This window comes from Notothenia coriiceps, unplaced genomic scaffold (genome assembly GCF_000735185.1).
Source record: "Notothenia coriiceps isolate Sejong01 unplaced genomic scaffold, NC01 NC01_scaffold00030628, whole genome shotgun sequence".
Classification (NCBI taxonomy): domain Eukaryota; kingdom Metazoa; phylum Chordata; class Actinopteri; order Perciformes; family Nototheniidae; genus Notothenia; species Notothenia coriiceps.
This window is the reverse complement of record NW_011363329.1, coordinates 10,736-17,865: the sequence shown is the minus strand read 5'-3', so window position 1 is coordinate 17,865 and position 7,130 is coordinate 10,736. Positions and strand designations below refer to the sequence as shown.

At 38.4% G+C, this 7,130-nt stretch overlaps 1 long non-coding RNA gene across 1 annotated transcript; it reads left to right on the top strand.

Annotated features, from left to right (window-relative positions):
* The first annotated feature begins 6,297 nt into the window (after positions 1-6,297).
* Positions 6,298-6,917, top strand: LOC104959639 (uncharacterized). The gene is made up of 3 exons (XR_799893.1): positions 6,298-6,433; positions 6,654-6,730; positions 6,814-6,917. It is a non-coding gene; the product is annotated as an uncharacterized lncRNA (long non-coding RNA).
* The last annotated feature ends 213 nt before the right edge of the window (positions 6,918-7,130 follow it).

The window sequence follows — 7,130 nt, the reverse complement described above, 5'->3', positions numbered from 1 at the left end:
AGAAAACTATTATCATCAAAATATAGTTAAAGTAGCGACAGTAAAAGTAGTCATTTTGCAGATTGGCCCATTTCATAATAATGTATATGATATAATTATTGATCATTAAAGTGTTATCACATTTTTTTTGAATGACTTTGTATACTGCAGGGTAGATTCTGAATTTACTCCAGGTGAACTAAAGTCTGATTTAAGACTTGATTATATTTCACATCATTAATCCAGATCTGTAAAGTAACTAAATATATTAAATAAATGTAGTGGAGGAAAAGTACATGATTTGCCTCTGAACTGTAGTGGAGTAGAAGTACAAAGTAGCATAAAATAGAAATACTCAAGTAAACCACAAGTATCTTAAATTGTACTTAAGTACAGTACTTGAATAAGTGTACTTTGTTACTTCCCACATCTGAAATCAGATATGACTTCAAGTCATGTGATCATTTCTTAATATTTGATCCTTCAACTTGACCTCAGGAAATGCAAGGACTTCACAGTTTTGGCAACAAGTTTTGGAGAAATCAAATCGGAGGCTTAAAAAGAGACAGGGAGGTGCATCTTCATCATCTTCATCATCTAGCATGCCAGAAGTGTAAATAGAGGACAGTGAAGGAGACACTGAGGAGGACAGTGAGGAAGACTGCACTTATTAACACCACGCTTCATGTGGGGTGAATACCAAACGCTGTCTCCTGGTAACTCACTAAAAAAGTTATGTGCACCCCTGTATATAACACAACATTGCGCATGGATCACATAAGGCCGTCGTTTAATTTCCCAGTTAGCCATGATAACATCTAACACATGAAATGTAAACCGGCTGCTTTAGATGTTTCTCAGCAGCACCTGACCAAATTACTGGGCAGTATTCCAGGTTTAGGAGTGACTGAACAACGGGTAAAAAACGGCATGAAAGTCAAATCAGGCAAAATCAAAAATGTTATAAAAAAATACTAAACCAAACGGCACTCTCTCATAAGCATACTGCAGGCTGGCATTTTCATGCTTTTATGGACACAGAATGCTAGAACGTATTAACGGTTAACTTTCTTCACTCCAATTCTCTCCTTTCTCGGCTGAAATTCCATCAATTCCTGTTTGTCCTCCTGTTCTGAGTTTCAATGAAGTCCCTCTTGGCAAACATTCCATCCATTTCCTGCTTTGAATTCATTATGTTGGTTTCTAATGACTTAATATTTGTTTCAATCTCCTTGTGTCCCATTCTCATCTCCTCAAAGTTATCTTGGGTGAATTCCAAACTGATCTTCAGCTCCTGTACATTTCCAATAACACATCCAGTATTTGCTAGTTACATCCATGATCAGCTGAATAAAGCTGAACTACATCTCTTTGTAGAATGTTCCAGTAGAGTATACTTATTGTAACCACTCAATCAGCCATATAAAGAAGAGAGGCATTTACTCTGAAATATAAGGCTGGATGGATGATGATGTTTTTTTGTATTTTTAGTATTAGCATTGTGTAGGATGCCGGCCTAAATGGCTCCTCAGCAGTGTGCAACCCTGTCTTCTTTATACTGTAGATATAAGCACCTAGAATAATGCCCTTATTGGTGAGAGTGCAGGAGAAACCCTTCAAATAGATTCAGAACCACTTAACCACCCTCACATGCGTCAGTGTATTTCAAAGGCATGATCTTTTTTACCAAAATGTACGATGGTAATCTCAACAGTGTGTATAATATTGTTCATATAATATTTAAATTTAAATTTGACATAAAATGCAGTATCCCACGTTTCAGCCCTGAAACACGGAGCAAATATTCCTAATTCTTCCAGGATTCATCACAAACACAACACTTCAGAAATAACACGTTCCCCCATCAAATCATCATCATATTGGAAGAATTACTGAATACTCGTTTGCTTAAGAGGTTTAACAACATGCTCCTGCTTGCGTGACTCACTCCATCACCATTTTACTACACAGCCTATTGCTTTGCTTCGTTTACATGAGTTGAGGCTCTCTGCTAATACACCACCTTGAAATCTAATTAGAAATTCAGTAGCCTAGCTTTTCACTTCTGTCATAATGTGCCCAATACTTAACATTCATTAGGCTGCTAAGAGGCTAGCTCTACTGAGAACTACTGAGCCACATAAAACAATAACTACTGAGCCACATAAAACAATAACTGCTGATATTATAACACTGGACGTTTTCTGCTATGCAAACAGCTTACATTGTTCGTTCAGTATATTACAGTGTGTTCACAGCATTACTACACTGGAGAATAATTGATAGGCTGTTATTTCCAATATCTTTTTGTGAATCAATCCTAGCAGCTTTTAACTGCTCCACCAGCCATCAGTTAACAACAATGCCACATGTCTGAAAGGTGAGATGTAGCTTGATTTACTAAGGCAACAAACACGATCCATTAACCAAGATAAATGACAGGATATGTCACTTTAGAGTCTCTAATTCACCTGATTTGCATGTCAGTAACATGTGGGAGGAAAGTGGAGCAGCAATAAAAAACACACACACACACACACACACACACACACAGGGGAAACATTTGTTAACTGTAACACAGAAAGGCCTGTACTGGCTTGGGGCTACATACTCCTTCCTTCTTTGTAATACTGATAGGCTAATTCTTCTGGCTAATTGGGCCATAACAGGGAAGAGAACTCTTTAACTTCAGATTAGTTGAAATTACGCTTTGATTAGGTAGTTTAGCATTTTAATTACCCCTTACATTACATCATTTACAGTCTAAGACCAACCTTCCATGTGCTACTTGTTTATGTATGTCATGTTTTACCCCCACCTTCTATAATTGAATCTTCACAGACATACACTTACTGTACATGTCTTGTAAGATTACTGGCTATGGTCTGTTATTTCATGGTCTATAACCACAGACTGTCCCCCTCTGTTTCTAGTGACAATTCATGTTTAACATAAAGGATAATTCTTACATAATTATTAAAATAAGTCAACAAATGTGTTAGTGAGACAGCTTTCATACGCAGTCGACTGCCATCACTCAATTTACTACGAGAACATTAGTAGTACATTTACTACTAAAGCATTAGTAGTAAGTGAACTACACACCATAGTGTGGTGTCCTACTTTGCATCTAAAAAGAAGACAATTATCATTTTCTGGTTCTGGTACTTTCATAAAATGAAACTACATTCATGCGTTTTAAATCTTTCCTTTATATTTGTATTGCAATACATTATTCCAAAGGGAAAATACATTTTACCAGGTACGTGTTTTTTCAGTATTTGGCAGGCTTTATTTAATGAATCCTATAACAAAATGTTCTATTCTGATATCCAAGCAGGTATCTAGAAATTGTTGGATTAACTGAATTATAAAATGAATTGAAAATCATGGGTCTGGTTGGACAATATACATGTTGATGCTAAATTAAAACGCAATACAAAATGATTCAAATCCATCTACAATTCTTCAAATAAAGGAGAAATTGCCATAAAAAACATACATGTCAGATGTTCAAAATATTTATCAGATGGTTTCAATGTATAAAGGGAGTTTCATTTACTTGCACCTATATGTCAAAAACAATTGATTGATAAAATAATGTATTATCCATGAAGAAACATCAAAGTGGCATTAACAACATACTCAGTGCACACCATTGAACCACTTTCATCTTTCTTGTCCATTGTCAAAGGCTGATTAACCTTACTACAAAAAAGTGAGATTAATACATTCTTTACACATTGCAGCTTGAAATATGACTTAATTGGTAGATTAGGATGTGTTAGTTGCACAGCCCAGTGTATTTCTTATGTGAGTGGAAAGTTTCCCAGCAGGATCCTTGGCACTGCCTGTCTTTTCAACTGTTTACTGAGTGTATGAAAATACAACTGGAGGCTGTTTTGGGTGGAAGACAAATGGACATCTGCCCAGCTTGGGCAAAATTTGTGCTTGAAAAATAGTAAAGTATATAGAGTTTATTTCAGTAGAAGAAAGCAATAAAAAAGGTTTATATCCGAATGTAGCCCTATATTTTCAGCCTCGAAATCTCCCTACAGCAACGTATCTGTTGTTGAATGTCTAGTTAATTAAAAAAAGTTACTTGTTATGCAGTCTGGGTAGCATGTGCTTGAAGGAAATGTTGTTGTTTGAAAGCTTTTTTATTCTTACACATACATTTTTAATTTAGGAACATACATCTTGAACATTAATGGAATATAACATATGACAAAATGAACAAAAAAACCTCATATCATTGGCGACTGTCCATAAAAACAGATCCATTGGCAATATCTCATCCTTAAATAAAAAAACTTAGCAAGTAGGAAAAAGGATTTTAAATGTTTTTCAGAAGTGGCCACACATCACTACTGGTCCATCATCACCCCGCCTCTAGTCAGTTGTGTAGAGCGTGTGGGTTGTTTTGCTGCTTGTGGGCATGCGCTCGTGCCAACTGACGGGCTAATGCCTAATGTAAGATGAGACGGTGGCAGAATAACATCTAGAGGCGTCCTTATTTCCCAGCTGTTTTTCTGCCGCCTTCTGCAAAGCAGGGTTAGGCGGTGTCCCTGCTCGATGGCCTTGAGGATGGCTGCAACCAAGGAGCCATTTTTATTTGACAAACCTCAGGCTTTGAGTCTAAATGTTTAAAACACTCGACAGGCTGTAGGTCTTTGGGGATTAAACCACTTATTTGTGAGCATATTTGTTTGCTTTTCCGTTTAATATCTCAAATAGAATATATGGCCAATGAATGCTTTTTTCACAGGGAGGTGATCAGGTTGGTTTGAATGTCCCTGTGCTAATGTGTGTTGCTGCTTCAAGATAGTATAGCATATAGCAGCTAAAACAGTGATAATAAGTCAACCCACCAACATTGAGCCCGATGAGGCAAAACCATTTAGCTAATCTTGGCCTGATGAAAAGATAGGCCTCTTGGTGCACAAGCAAAGTCATAAAAACGTGCTTCTAATATCTCCTCATTATAGATGCAAATGTAATATATGTCATGTTATTCACAACTCTGTGATTCATACAAACGCTGTGTGGGTGTGTATTGATATTGGGGCAAACTGTGGCTCACTTATAGTTACATTCAGTGTGGGAATTTATTTCCTATTTTGGAACAAGTGCTTAGCTAACAGAAACAAGCAGAGTATTACTTTCTAGTGCAAACACTACACAAGGGAATTTCACTGATAGTTCACCCAACCATTCTCATGGTCTAACACCTGCACATGAAACTTTTGAGACATTGAGCAACACAATGTAGGACACACTGTTTACATGGACATTACAGGACCCATACATCAACATGAGACTTCCATGAGTCTAACTCCGTCTAAACCAGGCCGCTATAAGCGCATGACCCCCCCCCCAAAGTGGCTAATATTTATTATATAAAAGTTTTAAACTGAAGAAAATATTACACTCTTTCAAAATACTGTATTGCATTGTCTATCTTCCTCCATCTCTGTCAGTGCGTTGTTTAAATTGATTTAGGAAACCCTTTATTTTAGAATTGAACCAAATTATATTATTCCTATACCTTGTTCTATATTTTTATTAAATACTGAAACACAGGGAGTGTGTCTATTTCTTTGTACTGCCTCTGTCCTTTCTTTTGTCAACTGATACATTTGATCCAGTTTAATTGAAACTTTCATCAGTCTTTGACTTTGGACTGTTATCGGTATTAAATTGTCACAACGAGGATAAAAGGAAGGGTCTATTAAGAACGCTGTACTGTAGAAGTGCGGTTATGAGTGACTAAAATAGCGGGAGAGCTTTGCTTCATTAGCTTGGGAATCTAATTGTAACAACTGCTGCTCCATTTCTACGCCTGCCTGCATGGCTGGCCACCTGGTATTGTTTAAACCTTCTGAAGAAAGATGGAAAATGCAGATATCATCAAAACTTCTGTCAATCCTATTTACTGCATGTGGTTCATAGTTTCAGTTCAGCTTTATACTACTGTACATTTCAGCAGTTTAATATTTGTTCAGCTTGTTAAAAATGTGGTTGCTTTTACAGTCATTATCTTTTGTTAATAAAAATATCACTCGTCACCGGCTTGATCTTCAATATCAAGATACATGTATTAATTATCCTTGCAAGAATGGAAGTAGTCATCACATACAGAGCTGCGTGGGACAAGTAGTTCCCAGATCAGTGTCCTTCACATGCTTAAATACAAGAGAGGGTATTATTCAATCACAAGATACATGTATACCGGTTCAAAGCAGTATTCTGTGCTGATGTGACCGGAGGTCTTCTCCCTCTGTGCCGCTGCTTGGCACCGGGCCAGCACACCAATTGTGCGCACCGGCTATTTAAACTGAGGTGCCAAACTGGGTCCCTCCCATTTCCGCTTCTCCTGTGGTGGCTGCAGCTTGGCGGAGTAACGCAAATTGTTTGGCGTGGCAGTATTCATGTCCTACTCTCTACCGGACAGGTAAAGTACTGTGCAGTCTGTCATTTATTCATGGTCAAAAGCTGCACACTGCTGACCCTTTCCCATCTTAGCGCAGCTGACGTCCGGGGTGTTAGAGGAGGCATTTGCTCCGCCAGAGGCTCCGTGATAGCGGCGTTGCACACTGTTGTTGAGTGCCGTTGTCTGCTCTCTTTAAATCTGCTGCGTAGTTCCCCTGCCTTATCAATTCTTTATGTCACAGCGGGATTTGGCTGTGGGATTTGCGGGTCTCATTCCCTCCCTTGTCGGCTCTGTGGCTGCGCCTGGCTGCACCGGGTGGTACGTATGAGCCCCTCCCCCATATTATAAGTTACACCGTCACTTTCATACAGATTTTATAGTAATTCTAATCCTCTTTCCAGGGGTGTTCTAACTATTCTCGCTCCCCACCTTTGGCCATCATTCCCGTCCCGTGCTGCTGTTTTGGCTCTCGAGTTTTGGGCTCTGTGAGCTTCGCTCCTCGCTGTGGACAGGCCCAGACTGCTTGCTCTGGCCTATTGCGGGAGCCGTTCTTAGGCGTCAGGGTAATGTTCCTAATACACGACTATAAGGACATTGATTATTACATTTGTGTATTCCTTGCCGTCCTTTACATTTACTTTAATTTGACTTAATTTGTGTATTCCTTGCTGTCCTTTACATTTACTTTAATTTGATTTAATTTGTTTATTCCTTGCAG